The 17,454-nt window shown below is 43.2% G+C and overlaps 1 protein-coding gene across 2 annotated transcripts in view; it reads left to right on the top strand.

Moving 5' to 3' along the window:
- DPYD (dihydropyrimidine dehydrogenase) overlaps positions 1-17,454 on the top strand; it is a 3,199,941-nt gene that overhangs the window by 876,035 nt on the left and 2,306,452 nt on the right. The gene's annotated exons all lie outside the window — the stretch shown is intronic.

Here is a 17,454-nt window from a genome sequence, read left to right as displayed (position 1 = left end):
CTTCAGGGGTTGATGGTATTGTGAGGGTGGGAAGTTTAGGTAAGGAGACAAGTCTATGGAGAGGACATTAGGGTGCTACAAGTAAGGAGGAATATGCAGCAGTGCCAAAAAGGTTGTGAAAAGCCTATTAAACCATCAAAAACATGATGATCAGCAGTATCCAAAAGAGTAAAAGTGGTGGTTGGAGCTGCCAATAATAGCACAACAAAAACAAACAAACAGCATCTAAATCAACCTGTTGGAAATGGCCTCTCTATAGGGTCACCCCCAAATCTTTTGCCTTCATCCTCTTCTTTTTCTGACCTCATTTTTGGTGTCTTTAGAACTCTGGACACTTTATCACTGCTAACCAGTACTAACGTGCATGTGCTCTCTCCCTAAAACATGGTAACATTGGCTCATACCCAATTGGCATATTTAATTTACTTGTAAGTCCCCAGTAAAGTGCACTACATGTGCACAGGGCCTGTAAATTAAATACTACTAGTGGGCCTTCAGCAGTGATTGTACCACCCACATAAGTAGCCCCTTAACCATGTCTCAAGCCTGCCAATTCAAGGTCTGTGTGTGCAGTTTCACTGCCACTTCAACTTGGCATTTAAGAGTGCTTGCCAAGCCTTAAACTCCCCCTTTTATACACCCCTAAGGAAGGCCCTAGGTAACCCATAGGGCAGGGTGCTATGTAGGTAAAGGGCAGGACAGGTACATGTGTGTTTTATATGTCCTGGTAGTGGGAAATTCCTAAATTCATTTTCCACTCCTGTGAGGCCTCCTTCCTTCATAGGATAGCATTAGGGCTACTCTCATAGACTGTTTGAGTGGTAGATTCTGATCAGAAAGGAGTAACCAGGTCATATTTAGTATGGTCGGAATGGTATAGGAAATCCTGCTTATTGGTGAGGTTGTGTTTTATTTTACTATTTTAGAAATGCCACTTTTAGAAATTGAGCATTTCTCTACACTTAAAATCATTCTGTGCCTTACAGCCTGTCTCCAATCGATATCTGGGCTGGGCTGGTTGTCAGCTTCCTTGTGCATTTCGCCCACACAACCACAAACACAGAATACTCAGTCACACCTGCACTCATCTGCATGCTGAATGGGTCTTCCTGGCCTGGAAGGGTGGAGAACCTGACACTTACATTTCCCTCACACAATGGAATGCCAAAACCCCTTCTGGAACCCTGGCAGACAGACCTGTACTGAAAGGGGACCTTGCGCACTTCGTAACCACTCTTGGATGTCTCCACCACTTCAAAGCCATTTTTGGGTACATAAACTGGGTCCCTGACCCCATCAACTCAGACACTTCTGGACCTGAACCTGCAACCTGTCAAGAGGAACTGCCTGGCTGTCCAAAGGACTCATCTGGACTGCTTTGCTGAGACTGACTGCTGCCCTGCTGTTGTCCTGCTTCCCTCTGACTTTGCTGGGCTTGGATTGAGCTTGCCTCCTATTTTCCAAAGTCTCAGGGCCAAAAAGACTTAATCTCTTCAATGAACTCCTTGTACGGCAAAAATCGACACACAGCCTCTTGGAAATGACGCACAGGCGCGGTGCGACCGAGGTCTCGCCACACAGCTGAACCGGAACAACGCAGCCCAACTTCCCGAGTGGAGAATTGACTCAGCACCTGCGTTGCAGCCTCAAAATTCGACACGCAGCCCTACCGGATCGTTGCACAGTCAAAGTGGAATGATGCACCCTGCCTTCCCGAGTGAAGAATCAATGCAGCTTCTGCTGCACAACAGAAATCTAACTCATCACGCCCAGCATTTCCATGCATCATCTTTGGTGTCAAAAGAGATCCTTGCATTACAGTGAGAAACCAAGACTGCATGCCAGAAATCGAGGCAAAGCCCCTTGGAGCGTGAAATAAACTACGCATTGTCTGTGCTTCACCAGAAATTCCAATGCACACCCTATTTTTTCCATGCATCTCCTCCTCTGCGGTCTCCATGAGTGATATTTTGACACAAACCAGGTACTTTGTGAAAGCAAGAGACAACTGTTGATTTCTAAGATTTAGGACTGATTTTAATCTTGCAAAAGTGATATCTCAACTTATGCTTATTGAATATTTAAACTTTTGACCTTAATTTAACCAGATAAATATCTTATATTTTTCTAAATCTGTGTGGTGTATTTTTATAGTGTTTTCACTGTGTTACTGTATGGTTCATTGCACAAATACGTTACACATTGCCTTCTAAGTTTAGCCTGACTGCTCAGTGTCAAGCTACCTGAGGGTGGGCACAGGATAATTTGGATTGTGTGTGACTTACCCTGACTAGGATTGTGGTCCCTATTTGCACAAGGGTGTAGACCTCTGCCAACTAGAGACCCCATTTCTAACACAAACCATTAAGCAACAGGCATTCCTGAACAGAACAGCCACTTGTATAATACTGAGTCACCATGGAAAGTGCCATGAGGCTCAGGGGTAGCCACAGTGTCTTCCAATTTTGCTCAAAGAAACACTCAGACAGCCTCTGTTGACTGGGTCTGCTGGGAAGACCTGGAGTGCAGGTATGCTAAATTCGACTTTGTTCCCATTAGAGGTATGCAGCACACTTGACAGCCCAACAGGGAAGCCTGCAGGTGCGTGGAGGGTCAGTGTACACAGTAAAAAACAAATCAAAATGAATTCTAAAAGAAAAATACACATTTCAAAATAAAAAGGAATCTGTGGCGTGTTTGGCAAAATTGGCCATCTTGGGTTCTCAAATATAGTTGCAGAATTTTTTGGCACATTCTGAAAAGTATTAGTATCTACCAATTCATGTTTAGTGTGGAAGAATTAATTAATGAAAAACATTTACATAGGGCAAAACAGCTACCTGAAAGGTGTCCTAGCTCTAAAGGATTCCACCCACCAAAGTGAACCATAAAATTATGGAAGGTGAAAAAGCAAAGTTTCATTTTTTTTCAGAAAGTCTTGTGTTGAGCGATACTAGAGATGTCCAATGGAAAGTCATTCCAGGCTTCTTTAGCAGCCAAGGAGAAAAGGGATTTGCTCTCCGGCCTAACTTATTTGAATTTTGGAATCACTAGAATGGACTGTGACACATATCTGAGGATTCTTCTGGATATGTGTTTCAATTTGAGATAAGTATGGCAGGAGCTATAAAAACTTTGTGAGTCAGATGCAGAGCTTTAAAAGGGATCTATTTGCAACTGGAAGCCTACGCAAGGTTATAAAATGAGATTTGACCAATTCTGTTTAGTTTATTCTAATCTCGGGATGCAATGAGAGTTTAGGTAATTGTTTGTTTGCAGAAAAAAATCTTCTATAGTGTTTGGAAAATGAGAAAAAAATAATGAAGTGTACACGGTTAACATGAGTAGTGTAGAGTAGATTATTTTCAAGGAGGATATACTGGTGCAGGTGAAGTCCCTGAGACTTCTGGTCATCTCTCTGAGGACCACAAAGAGACTTGAATTTCTAATAGCAAGATCTCTGTTTTTTTCCTCCATTGAGCTTAAGACCACTCAAGTTCATCCAAATTGCTATGGCAGACAAGCACTGGTGAAAGTTATCTTTGACATATGCATAGTACTCTGATATGGTCAATAAAACATGTGTGTCATCATTGTATGTCACAATTTTGAAACAATAGCTTTTAACTAGGACACCAAGAGGCATCATGTAAAGATTAAACAGTGTCTCAAGGAGAGCTTGCTGGATACTGAAATTGAGAGTGGAAGCTGTAGAACAGAAAGGAGGAATATTAACTGACTTGGGGCCACATGTACGTACGTTATCAATTGTGATTTTCTAATTACGATTCCATGTGAATCACACTTAGGAAATCATAGTTTCAAATGTGTGAAATGCCATTGAGTTTCTTTTACGATTCCCAGTGGGTCGCAAATAGACCTACCTCATAAATATTAATGAGGTAGGTAACAATTTGCAACCCATTGGGAATCGCAAGACTCATAGGGATGGTTGCCTTCTGGGGTCAGTAAACCATTATGTCTGTGATTGCTTTTAAATAAAGCAATTTTTTTTTTTTTAAATGCAGCCCGTTTTTCTTAAAGGAAAACAGGATGTGTATAAAAATTTAAAAATGAAACATTTAAGTTTCATTTTTTGAGAGCAGGTAGTGGTCCATGGGACCACTGCCTTTTCAAATCATATTTTCTCAACCATTCTCTAAAGGTTAGGCATCCCCTGGGTGCCCCTTCCCATTTGCAAATAGGTTACCACCAACCTTTGATTGGTGGTAAATTACAAATGCTTTGTGACTGCAGAGCATTCGTACATACCTTTCAGAGTCGGTGTTAGGAAGGGATGCCCTCAACACATCCCTTCCTTATACTGAATGGCAAACCCAAATTGGCCCATTTTTCGACTGATAAAAAGCTTTGTACATGTGACCCTTAGTTCTATTAGTAAGAATTGAGCCTAGCCATCTGAGTGCATCATTACAAATCCCTATAAAAGCCGGTCTAGACAAAAGCACAGTATTTAATACAGTGTCAAATGCTACAGGGAGGGCCAGTAATATGAGTGCAGCCGAGTTCATATTTTCTAGGATCACTCTGCTATATTCTTCAACAGACAGTGGAGCATTGTCAGTACAGTATGAGGTTCAATTTCCTGCCTGAGATGAATGCAGAGGTTGAGCCTTTCTCAGTAGTCAGTTATATGAACTTTAACAGCTTTTTTCAAAATTTTGGCTGGAGTAAGAAGTAATGAAATTGTCTCTTAACAGAAGAGCAGAGTGGAACTGCTTTGCTGTTTCTTCTTAATTTTAATCCTTTTCCCCTACTTTAATGACAAATTGTTCTAATCTTTAAATATACTTTTACACGGATCAGTAAATAGGCTAAAGAATTTCACTTGAGGATCTTCAGTGTCTATAATGAGCTGCACCTCCATGTTAGCATTATATCCTAATGCGACTGGCTACTTATCTCCAGGTATTTATTTAAAGAGGCTCGCTCTATATTCTCTGAAAAGATGGACACATTTCTAAATTACTGTTAAAATGAGTGTTATGATTATTTAATCATGCATACTCATTTTATCTACCTGAAGCTTGAAACTAAAGTCAGTTGAGGTGCAATTCAAACATATGACCAACAGATTGGTGGATGCTCCTCAAACTTTACTGTAGAGAGGGAGGCGAATGAGTCCTATTGAGCAACCCAGCCTAATTCTTGTACAATAATTAAAATTGGAAAATATAGATAAGAATGGAACCATCATCCTTATAATAAAGCTGGTGTATATTGAGTTAATTTATTTATAAATTCAAACTATTCATTGATCATGATGAGGAGACATATTGCATCACCCAGTGGATATTTGCAGAAACTGACTTAACACGGATGGCTGAGGTCCTTATTTTTAGTTTATGGATCTTCCATGTGCCATGTAGCTGGGTCTGGTGGCTCAGTTGACTAATGCGTCCACTGTAGGGTCCTCTGTTTGACCTCATGATCATAGGTTCAAATCCCAGCAGGTCCACTCAGCCTTTCATCCAAGTTCCCAGGTTGATAACATGAGTACCATTGAGGTGGGTAACAGTGAATCTCTGTTATTCAGCGCCAAGAGGCCTACGGGTAAACGTGCGCTTTACAAATGCTTATGTTATGTTTAGCATGCCATTGACATCCATTCACCCTTCACACAGTGGTGATGACATCTGCTATATTTTAGTGGTTGCCCCACTTTCACCAAGCTCGAAGCAATGCCCTAGCATATTAAATATGTCTCAACAGAATGGTATGCTTGTACTCGCATTGTTAATTTTTGATTAAAGTGTTCTTTGCAAGGATTTAGGAACACAACTATCCTGGTCTGAATAGAAGCATTGAAGATTATTGATTCATTTTACAATAATTTAGGTAGAGGATGGCGTCTGACCTAGTGTGGATCTGTGGAAGCATTCATAGAGTTTAGATGTCATACCCAGTTATATATTGTGCACCCTCTGCTATATTTTGCGTGGCGCAAGAGAGATGCCTGTGGCTCAAGTGAACTGTTGATTTCATTTAAAATACCAGCCCTCCATAAATATAATGAAAATTAATTTCACAATTGAATTATTTTCAATATTATTTACAAAAAATATGATTTTACTCATTTATCTTAAACCATTAACAAGGTCAATTGTCCTGGCTAGTTTAAGGTGTATGTGAGTATTTCTGATACATACCTGAATGCAATAACAGAGCTCAGAGAGGAACCTAAATACTTCTCAGGTAGCACACTATGGAGATCCAATAAATTTAGTTTGTGTGCATGCCATGCCTACAATTTCATAAGCCAAATACTTTTAAAGATTCCCATCCCATTTTCTTCATTCCTCTTAAAGCCCTGAATTTTGTTTTCACAAATTAGTCATGATGGAAAACTTGTACTGATGGAGACAATTGGAAGTAAAGACAGTCCAAACTTGATGCTTTGCTCAGCTTTCAGGAGCTGAAATTTGTCTGGGAATCTTTCAGCTTTAGTTCAAAATCTAGTTTTAATTCATATGACTGGCTTCTGCCCTAAAATGGGATCAACATCTGACTCAAAATTAATAATTTAAACACTTTTCTCAACAGATGGCTTGTCATAGAGATTACAATCAACATGTCCATAGAAGGTTATCTCTTCAATCTGTTTAATATTTAGGAGTGGGTGATTAAGTCCGCTCAACTGGCAGAGTTCACAGAGTTTTGCCAACTCATGTTACATGTGACTTCTGCCTGAATTTCACTGACCGTCATGTGGCACAGTTTTTTCTCTAGTGTGGCTCGTCCAGCAGTAAGTTGGTGGATGTGAACTCCCCTAGCATGATTTTCAGGTTCTAGGAGGGTATCCAGTGAGATTTTCCCAACTCAGGCGGTTGCAGGTGGTGGCAGCCATTCCCATTGAGAAATCAACTAATGTGAAAAATCTTCTCGAGCTGCAGTAAAAACAACTTGAGCAGTAGTGCACTTTGGTGCACTTTGTGAAGTCTTTCATGCTAATTTCTCAGAGGGGAACAAGCTCTTAAAAATCATTGAGACGTACAGTTTTCCACCCACTTGCGGAACGTCTTAGAATCTCATGGAGTTTTTATATAACTTCGCAACATTTTGTAGAGTCAAACTTTGCAAGCTCCACCCAACCCTACTAGTATTCCCCTGTGTAGCCCCTACAGTTTTCCATTTATCAGCTTTTTATATTACATCTTCTACTAATTCATAATTAGCTTGTTATGGCACAGTTTTAACTGTTCATTTAATACATACGTGGCCCGAGTGCACTGTCTGTCAAGCCATTCTTCATGAGCCAGATTTACTGGGTGGCCTGGCCTCTAATGATTTTGTGATGGGGTTGCCTCAAAGCTTAACAACAAACATTTTAATTGAAACCACCTTTTTTACTTCCCGTAGTCACTCTGTATAAAACAGATCTGTTTATTATATGTTTTGTTAAATTACCCCTGTGAAAGAGATGATCAAGAAGCTAGTTTTTTTTTTAGTTTAGGATCATCAAAATACATATTCTTTTACCTATGTGGTTTGATAATAGACATGGGGTAGTGAATTTTGATTCCTGCTCAAAGTCCAGTTATGCCTCTTTTTTAAAAATGTATGCATATATTTATTATAAACAATTGATCACTAATTTTATCAAATATCCTCTTTGGAAAAAGTATGTTTGGGTTCACATGCCTCGAGCCACACTTGATCGTTGTCACCTCATGTTGAGCAATGACATTGACTGACACACTGCTCCCTCCTACATCTGTCCTCCTACTAAATTTACAATCACAAGTGGTCTTTAGTGCTACACTTATCTCTTTGCCAAGACTACAATAGGCAATGCTGTTTGATAATTTTGCATTAAAATCCCCTGACAGGGTCACACTACACGTGATGCCACAAAAACATTACATAGAATATTTCCTTTACCGAGGACTTTATCCTTGATCTTTTCTGGGTTGATGTGGATATTAAAATACAAACTTCTCTACCCTCTCCTGGCCAAAACATAATTGTTTCTCAACCGCAAATCATCATTGACTGATTCTTTACTTGGAAAACTTGCCTCCAGACCCTCTTTTATCAAAATAACTAGGGCACCCTGAAGTTTACCTTCCTCCCCTGGAGTGAACTTGTTGGAGCAATTGTATCCATCCCTTGTTCAATGCTTCACTGGCATAATGTTGGTAATTCTTTATATGTATTGTGATCTTTGTTGTGACAGCGGTAGTCAGCCTTGGTATAATGCTTACACTAGCATAAATATGGTAATTTTCATCATTTTCATACCACAATTACTACTGCTTTCTTTAAACCTATGTTTACAAGTTTGTTGTTGACTGTTTGCAACTATCAAAGTACTGACTCATTAAGCCATTCATGAATTAGTCGAGCCATCTGTAATTCTACTAATTTATTCAAACATTCATCCGTCTATAATGTTAATCACCCTGTGCTTATCTATGCACTCAGTAATTTACTCATTAATCCATCCAGTCTCTGTCATCCAAACTGTCTTATTGTCATGTTCATTGATTGACCTAACCACAGAACTACGCACACAAACTCGCCAATCAATGAGGAATCACTTTCATTTATAAACTAACTAAACATATTGCCTTTGCCATTTTTCTTCCTGTCTTTACATCTCATTGTGATATAACATTTTTTTATTGCTTTCCATGTAACTGTATGATTTTTTTTTCGTTATGATGTTTTGTAAAATAGAATTTCACTTTTTGTTTTGGCCTTATTACTTATTAGTTGTGTTGAATATTACGGTATATTTATTTTTTAGACTTCTTTTTTTTTCCATTCCTGAAACACTTCACGGCTCACAATTTCAGACTCACCCCATGGTGCTAGTACTGACATGCCGGTCTTGAAAACCACGATCACAATTTTACTACACAACTGTAGGAGGGCTATGGCAGAGCCTGAAACACGTGTTGGCCGATGGGAACTTGAATAATTGGAAATTTGGCTTGATTCTCTTGTTGCAGAATGCTATCTTGACTTTTTATAAGTTTGTAACTAAGGCCCATATTTATACTCCCTTTGCACTGGATTAATGTCATTTTTTTAATGCTAATCCAGCGCAAACTTAACACCATATTTATATTTTGACGCTAGACCCATCTAGCGTCAAAATATCAGAGTGTACGTCATTTTCTGGATGCATGAAACCGCCTTGCATCAATGAGGTGCAAGGTAGGCGATCCCGTCCAAAAAATGACTCAAACACCGTCCACCATATTTATCCAACCGGGCAAAAATGAAGCACGGATGGGAGGCGGAGCCGGAAAATGACGCAAATCCCGATTTGCATCAAATCTTAACACTTGGGTCAGGGCAGGCGTTAAAATGGGGCAAACACACTGCTACTTAAGGAAAACTCACACAAGCAACATCATTGCTCAAGAAGGATGACATGGAGGTGCTACTCATGCAGCATGCCAGAAGACGCAGAGCACAGAACCAACAGCAGCAGCTACCACCACACCAACATGGACACCAAAGGCAACGCAGAAGGCAGGAGAGGCTATTCAGGACCAGGACAACTCTCCTGGGCCTCAGGGAACATGACATCATCCAGAGGAACAAACTCAACTGGCAATCCATACAGCAGCTGATGCGTAAAATTGAGCCACAGTTAGCAGCCAGATTGCAGACACCCCACAAACTTCCACCAGAGACCAAACTGCTAGCTGTCCTGCACATGTTGGAAGTGGCTCATTTCAAACTACTGGTGCCCTGGTTGCCGGAGTATCACAGCACTCATTCTCTGCCTTCCTTCCCAAGGTACTTTATGCTATCATCTCCCTCACACCCCACCACATAGCTCCCCCAACACACAGCAGAAGCAGCAGGAGACCAAACAGGGACTTTATTAAATTAATGGCTTCCCGCACGTGCTTGGTGCCATTGACTGCACACATGTCCGAATTGTGCCACCTGCTGCAACCGAGCACCTATACCGCAACAGAAAGCACACAAACTCAATCAATGTGCAGACAATTGTTGATCACCAGGAATTGTTCACCAACATCATGGCAAAGTATCCTGAGAGTGTACATGATTCATTCATCTTCCACCACAGCACCATCAAACAGCACTTCCAGGATGGACGATATGGCAATGGCCTTCTTGTTGGTGCGTCCAGAAATCTAGTAATTTACACACAGCACAGCAACCCTGTAGGACACACAAGACATACACCACTACATTGACACATTGCCAGGAAGACACTGAGGTGTGACACTGGTAGTCATGTTTGATATCCTGACCCAATGGGATACACACATATGAACACATGACAGCTGCAAATAACAATAGATGCCACTCTAGAGCCTCAAGGGACAAACTTGAAAAACACACAGTGACAATGACATGGCCTTAACTGGCATTACAACTTGGAAGATGAACCATTCAATATCACATAAGGCCACAGTCAATCCCACACCCTTACACAGCAATACGTCCTATGTAAGGGGTGTGTAATGTGTGTTGCTGCAGGTCAAACACCATGAGACACATAGCATGATGACGCTGACTCAAATGAAGATGGCATTGAATTATTGAGGCAGTACCAACATCTCACATCGCTCTTGGGGTGGCATTGCCAGCTAGCAATAAGGAAGCGGACTGTGCAATGAAAACATATTGATGTGACACTAATGCAAAGTGCACACTGCTACACACACTGAATGAGTCAATTCCCCATATATATAACAGATGTACAGGGAGATGGACCTTTCTATACTAAAACCTTCACCCCCACAACCAACTTAGCCAGCTCACCTGAAGAAAGTTCAGTAGTGGTGGTGCACGGTTGCACATGAGCCAACTGGGTGAGGGAACAAAAACAGGTTTGCATAGAACTAGTCACACCTGGGGTAATTATGCACTGTCAATACTGAACACTTCAGTGCTGCCAACTTATGGAGATGTGTTGTGCATTGTCATTGTGCATTTCACCTGCAATTACATATATCTAATTGGATGGGATGTCCAGGCCATGTATTGCAACCATATTACCACCACAGTGGAATCTATTGTGTGTGTGGAAGTATCATGTCACCTCCAGTGAATGCACATGTACACATCTTTCTCACTACATAACACATGGGAGATACACACTGAACTGCAAGTTTCTAAATATACCAGAGATATCAGGTCAATTATCCAAACACCAGTTTTGCTAGTCAAACAACCCAATGCAGAAAGAACCTCACAGAAGCCTAGGATCCCACACAATACCACAAACACATATGAATTATAGACGACACAAGATAACAGCTGCCATGCAAAGTGACATTCCTGGTGCAACCAACAACAAAATACTTATCCCCATTTTCTCTTTCAGCTGATCAGGGTTACGGGATCCAGCCATGGATCATGATCCCATTTGCCAACGCATGCACAGCAGCAGAGCGTGCCTATAATGAGGCACATCGTAGGACACGCACCATAGTTGAACGGACTTTTGGCATCCTGAGGTCCAGATTCAGGTGCCTGGACATCACCGGAGGCAGCCTCCTATATTCCCCAGAAATGGTCTGCAAGATCATTTTGACTGTGCCATCCTGCACAACATTTGTGTTAGGAGGAACATTGCCCTATATGAACCTAAACAACTGCCTGACGAGGAGGAGGAGGAGGATGCTGTCTGGGAAAATGAGGGGTAACATCCTAACACAGCTGCAGGAATGTGTCACAGACAACAGATCGTACAAAAAGTTTTCCAACTATTGTCACTATCACCACTTTGTTATGATATGGAATTAAACACCTCATTTCATCACTCATTCATGCTCTGGGTAATTATTTATGCATCACATGATCTCTAGGAATCCTAATTAGAGTATTGCCTCATGGAGCATTGCAGAAAGACAAATTTGCATACTTCAGATGCCAGTTCACATTTGATGGGTATGAATGTACAGCAAACATCACACACAGTTTTTATGAAATACATCCTGTCTATTTCATATTTGAAGGGCAATTTCATAGGACCACAGCTATGAGACACACCCATGTTGCCAACAAGGTCCATTGCAGCATATGACACCCAACTAAAACACCATCAATCATAAGGTAAAAAAGTGCATCATACATGAGGTAGTGGATTTGCAATTGCATTGGTAACAGGAATATATGATGAGACCCTTGACAGCAGGAAGTGTGACATCAGCTATCTCTGCAAGGAGCATGTATGACAAGAAGCACATCAAACCTTAAAATGGATAGAACGAGTGCCCCAGGTATGACAAGCATTGCTCACAAGACATGCCCTGCGCAGTCCATCTCAGGTAATAAGTCCTGCCACTGCCATGTTTTAAGTCTCTGCCCACCCTTCTCTAGGGGGTGCTGTAAATGGACTATCTGTACCCTGAGAATCATCATCTATACACACCAGACTCCCATTCTGACTCCTGTGTGATTCCCTCTTCAGTATGGCATGCCATAGTTCTAGTTCATCAGTCTGCATGGACTTTAGGTCTCATAATGCACTGCCTTGTAGTCGGTAAGACCTGTAATCTGCTGTCCATTGCTTCCCATGTGAAAAGGCCAGTTGGCCCCCTATAGTGGATTCTCAACTCCAGGGCTTGTGAGAGACTGAAGGTGCACACACCTGTGAGCACTCTCATGGAGCCCTGCCATTTGACTCTGCCCTGCCCTTGTTGTGGCCTGGAACTGCTTAGAAGCTGCCATTTCCTGAATCTCCTTGTTGTGCATTGGAGTACAATTAATTTGTGTACTAGAGCCCTTGTGGGATTGTGTAACAGTGCAGAGTACACCAGAAACTGCTCTTTGTTTCCACAGTGTTTTTCCTGCTTGTTCCAGTCAGACTCTGCTCACTGTGTATTTGCCTTTTTCATGTTTGTTCCTGACAGAGCCTGCATTCTGTTAGCCAGACTGGTTCCAGTTTTTGCGTTAACCAGAGATGTTCCCTGTAGCTACATTTACCTCATAGTTGGTTTCCATGCCCTCCGTTTCCTCTTCGGTATTGTGTCTGGTAGATCCAAGATCAGTCCTCAAATGTATAGAATATTTCAATTTGTTTTCTTATCTTATTTTGTTCTGGGACATGTTTTCAAAGGGGCAAATCCAGCCCCATCCCTTGTCTGGTTTTGCATGTATTTATTAGTGCCAAAGAGTGACAGTGTGCTATGGCTGTATGCCTGGATTCGGTACTGTGCCTCCAGCTCAACAAAATAGGGCTGCTAATGTGTATGTAAGGACAATACATGTTTGTGCCCTGACAGTCCAGACACAGATTCACTTCTGCCGCCACCTTTTGATGGGGCTTGCGTGGTGACTAGCTGTTAGAATAATCAGCACAGAGGCACTGATGTTCCCTGTTGCGGTGGGAATTTTAGAGCCCTACCCTGTGTGCAAATGTAGTGATGAAACCTGCCTGTTTTTCTATTACTGATCCATACCATATTTGAGCACAGCAAGGTTGCTCTTTCACCAGTCTTCTGAAATTTCTGCTGTACCATAGCTGCCCTATCCCCTTGTATGCTGTTACCTGATCTTTGGCTTTAGGTCACATCTGCTTCGAAGGATACTCGGGTAATTCAAGGGTTGGCTCCACAGACTCCTGACTAGACCTGCATGTAACTGTTACACCATGGAGGCCAACACTGACACCGGGTACATATGGCCACACACTTGAACTGGACACTTTTGTGCAATGAACAACTGGAAATATGTGAACACATGAAGCATGGTCTGCTGGTCCACCACAGCCAAAGGACAAACATAGGTCATTTACATTAGTCATAACTGTGGTATACATAACAATGTTATGAATGGATTTAAGACTCTGTGTCACAAACACTATACCTACCTAGCATGTTCAAATGCCTGACTCAGGGGTAGTATACACACAAGTGACCATGAAGTGGTAGCCAACATTTCATGACATGTGAGGGGTAACATATCTGACATAGCCCTCATCAGCCGTCCTCGATCTTTCCTGTGTATAGTTAGTCATGGGAAATGTATTGTCCCCAATGTCAAGCAAGTACACACAGCATAAGAGGCAACAGATATTACAAACACATATCATGACTGATGTACCTCATTGATTGGCATCTGATGGTTATACCCATTTGTAACATATTCATACATGAACATTACGCCAAATGTTTTGCATGCCGTTCCCACAGAGGCACACAAATAATTTTAAGAGACAATTCACACACAAAACACACAGGCCATAATTCACTTTTTAGTAGCGTAGCCTTGCTGTCCTCTATTGATGCAACACCTGCTCAAACTTGAAAAATACAATTTAATTTCCAAAGTTTGTGCTGCTGTTGCATCAGTTAAGAGAGCTAGGCCCTCATTCCTACTTTGGCGGGCGACGGTCGCCGCCCGCCAAGCGGGAACCGCCAGAAGACCGTACCGCGGTCAAAAGACTGCAGCGGTCATTCTGACTTTCCCGCTGGGCTGGCGGGCGACCGCCAAAAGGCCGCCCGCCCGCCCGCCCGCCCAGCGGGAAAGCACCAGCAACGAGGAAGCCGGCTCCGAATGGAGCCGGCGGAGTTGCTGGTGTGCGACGGGTGCACCCGTCGCGATTTTCAGTGTCTGCCAAGCAGACACTGAAAATCAATGTGGGGCCCTGTTAGGGGGCCCACGACACCCGTTCCCGCCAGCCTGGTTTTGGCGGTGAAAGCCGCCAGAACCAGGCTTGCGGGAAGGGGGTCGGAATCCCCATGGCGGCGCTGCTTGCAGCGCCGCCGTGGAGGATTCACAGGGGCAGCGGGAAACCGGCGGGAAACCGCCGGCTTCCCTTTTCTGACCGCGGCTTTACCGCCGCGGTCAGAATAGCCCCAGAAGCACCGCCAGCCTGTTGGCGGTGCTTCCTCCGTCCCCTACCCTGCCGGTCTCGGACCGCCGGGGTAGGAATGACCCCCCTAATCCTGCACAACAACATGAGTTTTATGGGCCGTAGTAGTATGGTCTGCCACATGTGCCCAAACACTAGAACACACACTGCAGGTCATACCATCCTATCTTTGTCTAGTTAATATGCATTAAAAATGACGCATATGCATAAAAAAATGATGCAATGTTTACATAGTCCATTAGTGTGACGCCTCCTATTGTGACACAACACATGTGCAATGATGAGGGACATGTCATTGGTCATGCTGTGATGGAGTGTCATTCAGTGAAGAGGAACATGAATTGCCAATTAGGTAGTGAGATACAATTACAGTCCATAGTGGTAAGGTAAACAGTGTGTTGGAGAACAGTGCATGTTACCAACTGTGGCAAGACTGGGATATTATCAAGCACAGGACATAGGAAAATCACTGCCTATGTGGCATGGACTGGTGCTACCGGGTACTCCTATGGCTGAAGGTGATCTGTTCCACGTCTTCATCTTCTGATGTGTGTGTCGTCTCCTCTGCCCTTGGTGGTGGTGGCTTTGAGGGGGCAACACACACTTCAGCAGCCAGGTCTGCCCTGAGCGGGTCATGATTGTAGTCATGAATGCATTGAAATGTTTGAGATGTCAGGTGTTGTAGCAACTCCCTAACTGCTGTGGGGAAATCCCTCATACACTGTTGCAGTCCTTGCATTAGGGATTGTTGGACATGCATGGCTGCTGACTGTTCTGCGGATGTCATCATGCACATGTGCATCCCCTCAAGGCTGGCTGCCATATTTTGCATCCCTACCTGCACCTCATTGGCCAGCTCCCACTGTACTCCCACTACTGTCCTCTCAAAGGTGGCACCAGTGTCATCAGAGTCCTCAGCTGTGTTTGAATTGGCATGCCATACTATTGGGGTGGTGGGTGGGTCCTCTGTGATGGCTGCTACATCTGTGCTCCTCCTTGCTACTGAAGGTGGGGTCTGAACGGTTCCAAGGACATCTTGGAGGGTTTCCTGGCTAATGGTTGTCAGCTCGTCATCCATGTCATCAGGGTAGTCCAGGACAGGCATATCCACAGGAGAACCATCATCCTCTGCAATGAGATATTGTACACTTAGTGTGTCTGTGTTGTGGCAGTTGTAATGTGACGTCACTGACTTCCTATTAGTGGAACATTATAATCTTGGTTCCTGTTCATTGTTCCTGGCATTAATATTAGCATTCTCACAGGCCTATGCCCCACCTGCATGCCACATGTAGTGTGGGCAGTTTGGGGAAATGTCTGTGTCACATCCTCTAGGTGTAGGTTCTGTCCAAATTGTGTGTTGCCACCTTCTTGCCCTACTCAACCCTCCCTCTACTTCCATTAGCATGGTGAGGCCTTGCAATGCCTGTGGGTGTTCTGATACCACTTGCACTACAATATGGGACTGAACCAGTTTACGATATTTCACATACACCTATATGTTGCTGAGGCGTAGCACATACCATGTATTGCGTTGGGATGACGCGATAAAGGTTTCAGCATTGGTAGTGTGTCATGTTGATGTTTGCCAATATGTGCTACATTGGATTGCACTGATGGGCCTGGCAGTGTTCCATTTCCTCTTATGACTGTGATGGTGTGTTTTACTAGCCAGACACATATGTCCTCCCCCTCAATGTAGTTGTCTTAGCAGTATGACAGTTGAGATGTTGCAAGGTGGCATTGCAGCTATTGTAACACATGGACGGGGTAGACCCTGGAATGGGCAGCATGGGTATGACATTACTGCTGTGTACTTCATAATGTAAGTAACAATACATGATGTTTATTGCACCTATAGACATGAGCATTTGACAGGATTTACACTTTGTTAGGAATTGAAGCGGATTGATCATGTCGTCATCCTGAACCCTCTATTTTGGGTGTGTTTGTTCCATGGGCACCTAACTGCTGTTTGCTACTTGACCATCACACACAGCACAGGTGGTAGTGGCAAGTGTTGTCAATGGTAAATGCCACTTGCGGAAATGGCCTGAGACTGGACATTGTCCTCTAGTTCACGCTCTGACAATACCAGCTGTCCTGTGACAGCAGCCCATTTTACATTCTACCCTACCCTCCTGGACTGGCTTTGCCTTTCCAACAGCCTTGGCATGGCGGAGTACCCCCATGCAAAGGTTGTTGGTGTTGTGTTCTGCGGTGCCCATGGATTCCCCTGCACAGACCATGCACCCATACTGTGCCCCTTTGCCCTTTCCACTGCCTGATTTCCATGGCTGACATGCATTGTGTAGTAGGTATGTACCTCCCCCTGCTTGTCCCCCATGCAACTTACCCTGCATATGTGTTGTTTTCTGGTAGTCTGCACTGTCCTGTCCTGCGATTCCTGTGACAATTTACTCTTGGATGACGGGTGCCACCATCTCATCCAGGGCCTCCTGCGGTGCTGGACTCCCGTCTGCAGTGCTGCCTTCCTGTTCCTTGCCATTTTTTCCTTCGCCCTGCACTTGCAGTCATGCCAGTGTTTCTTGCACTCTGTGACAGTTCTCCGAACCTCTGCCACACTGTTTATTTTGTCGACAATTTGTTGCCAAATTGCC

The sequence above is a fragment of the Pleurodeles waltl genome, chromosome 4_2 (assembly GCF_031143425.1).
Source record: "Pleurodeles waltl isolate 20211129_DDA chromosome 4_2, aPleWal1.hap1.20221129, whole genome shotgun sequence".
NCBI lineage: Eukaryota > Metazoa > Chordata > Amphibia > Caudata > Salamandridae > Pleurodeles > Pleurodeles waltl.
This window is presented reverse-complemented; position numbering and strand designations above follow the sequence as displayed.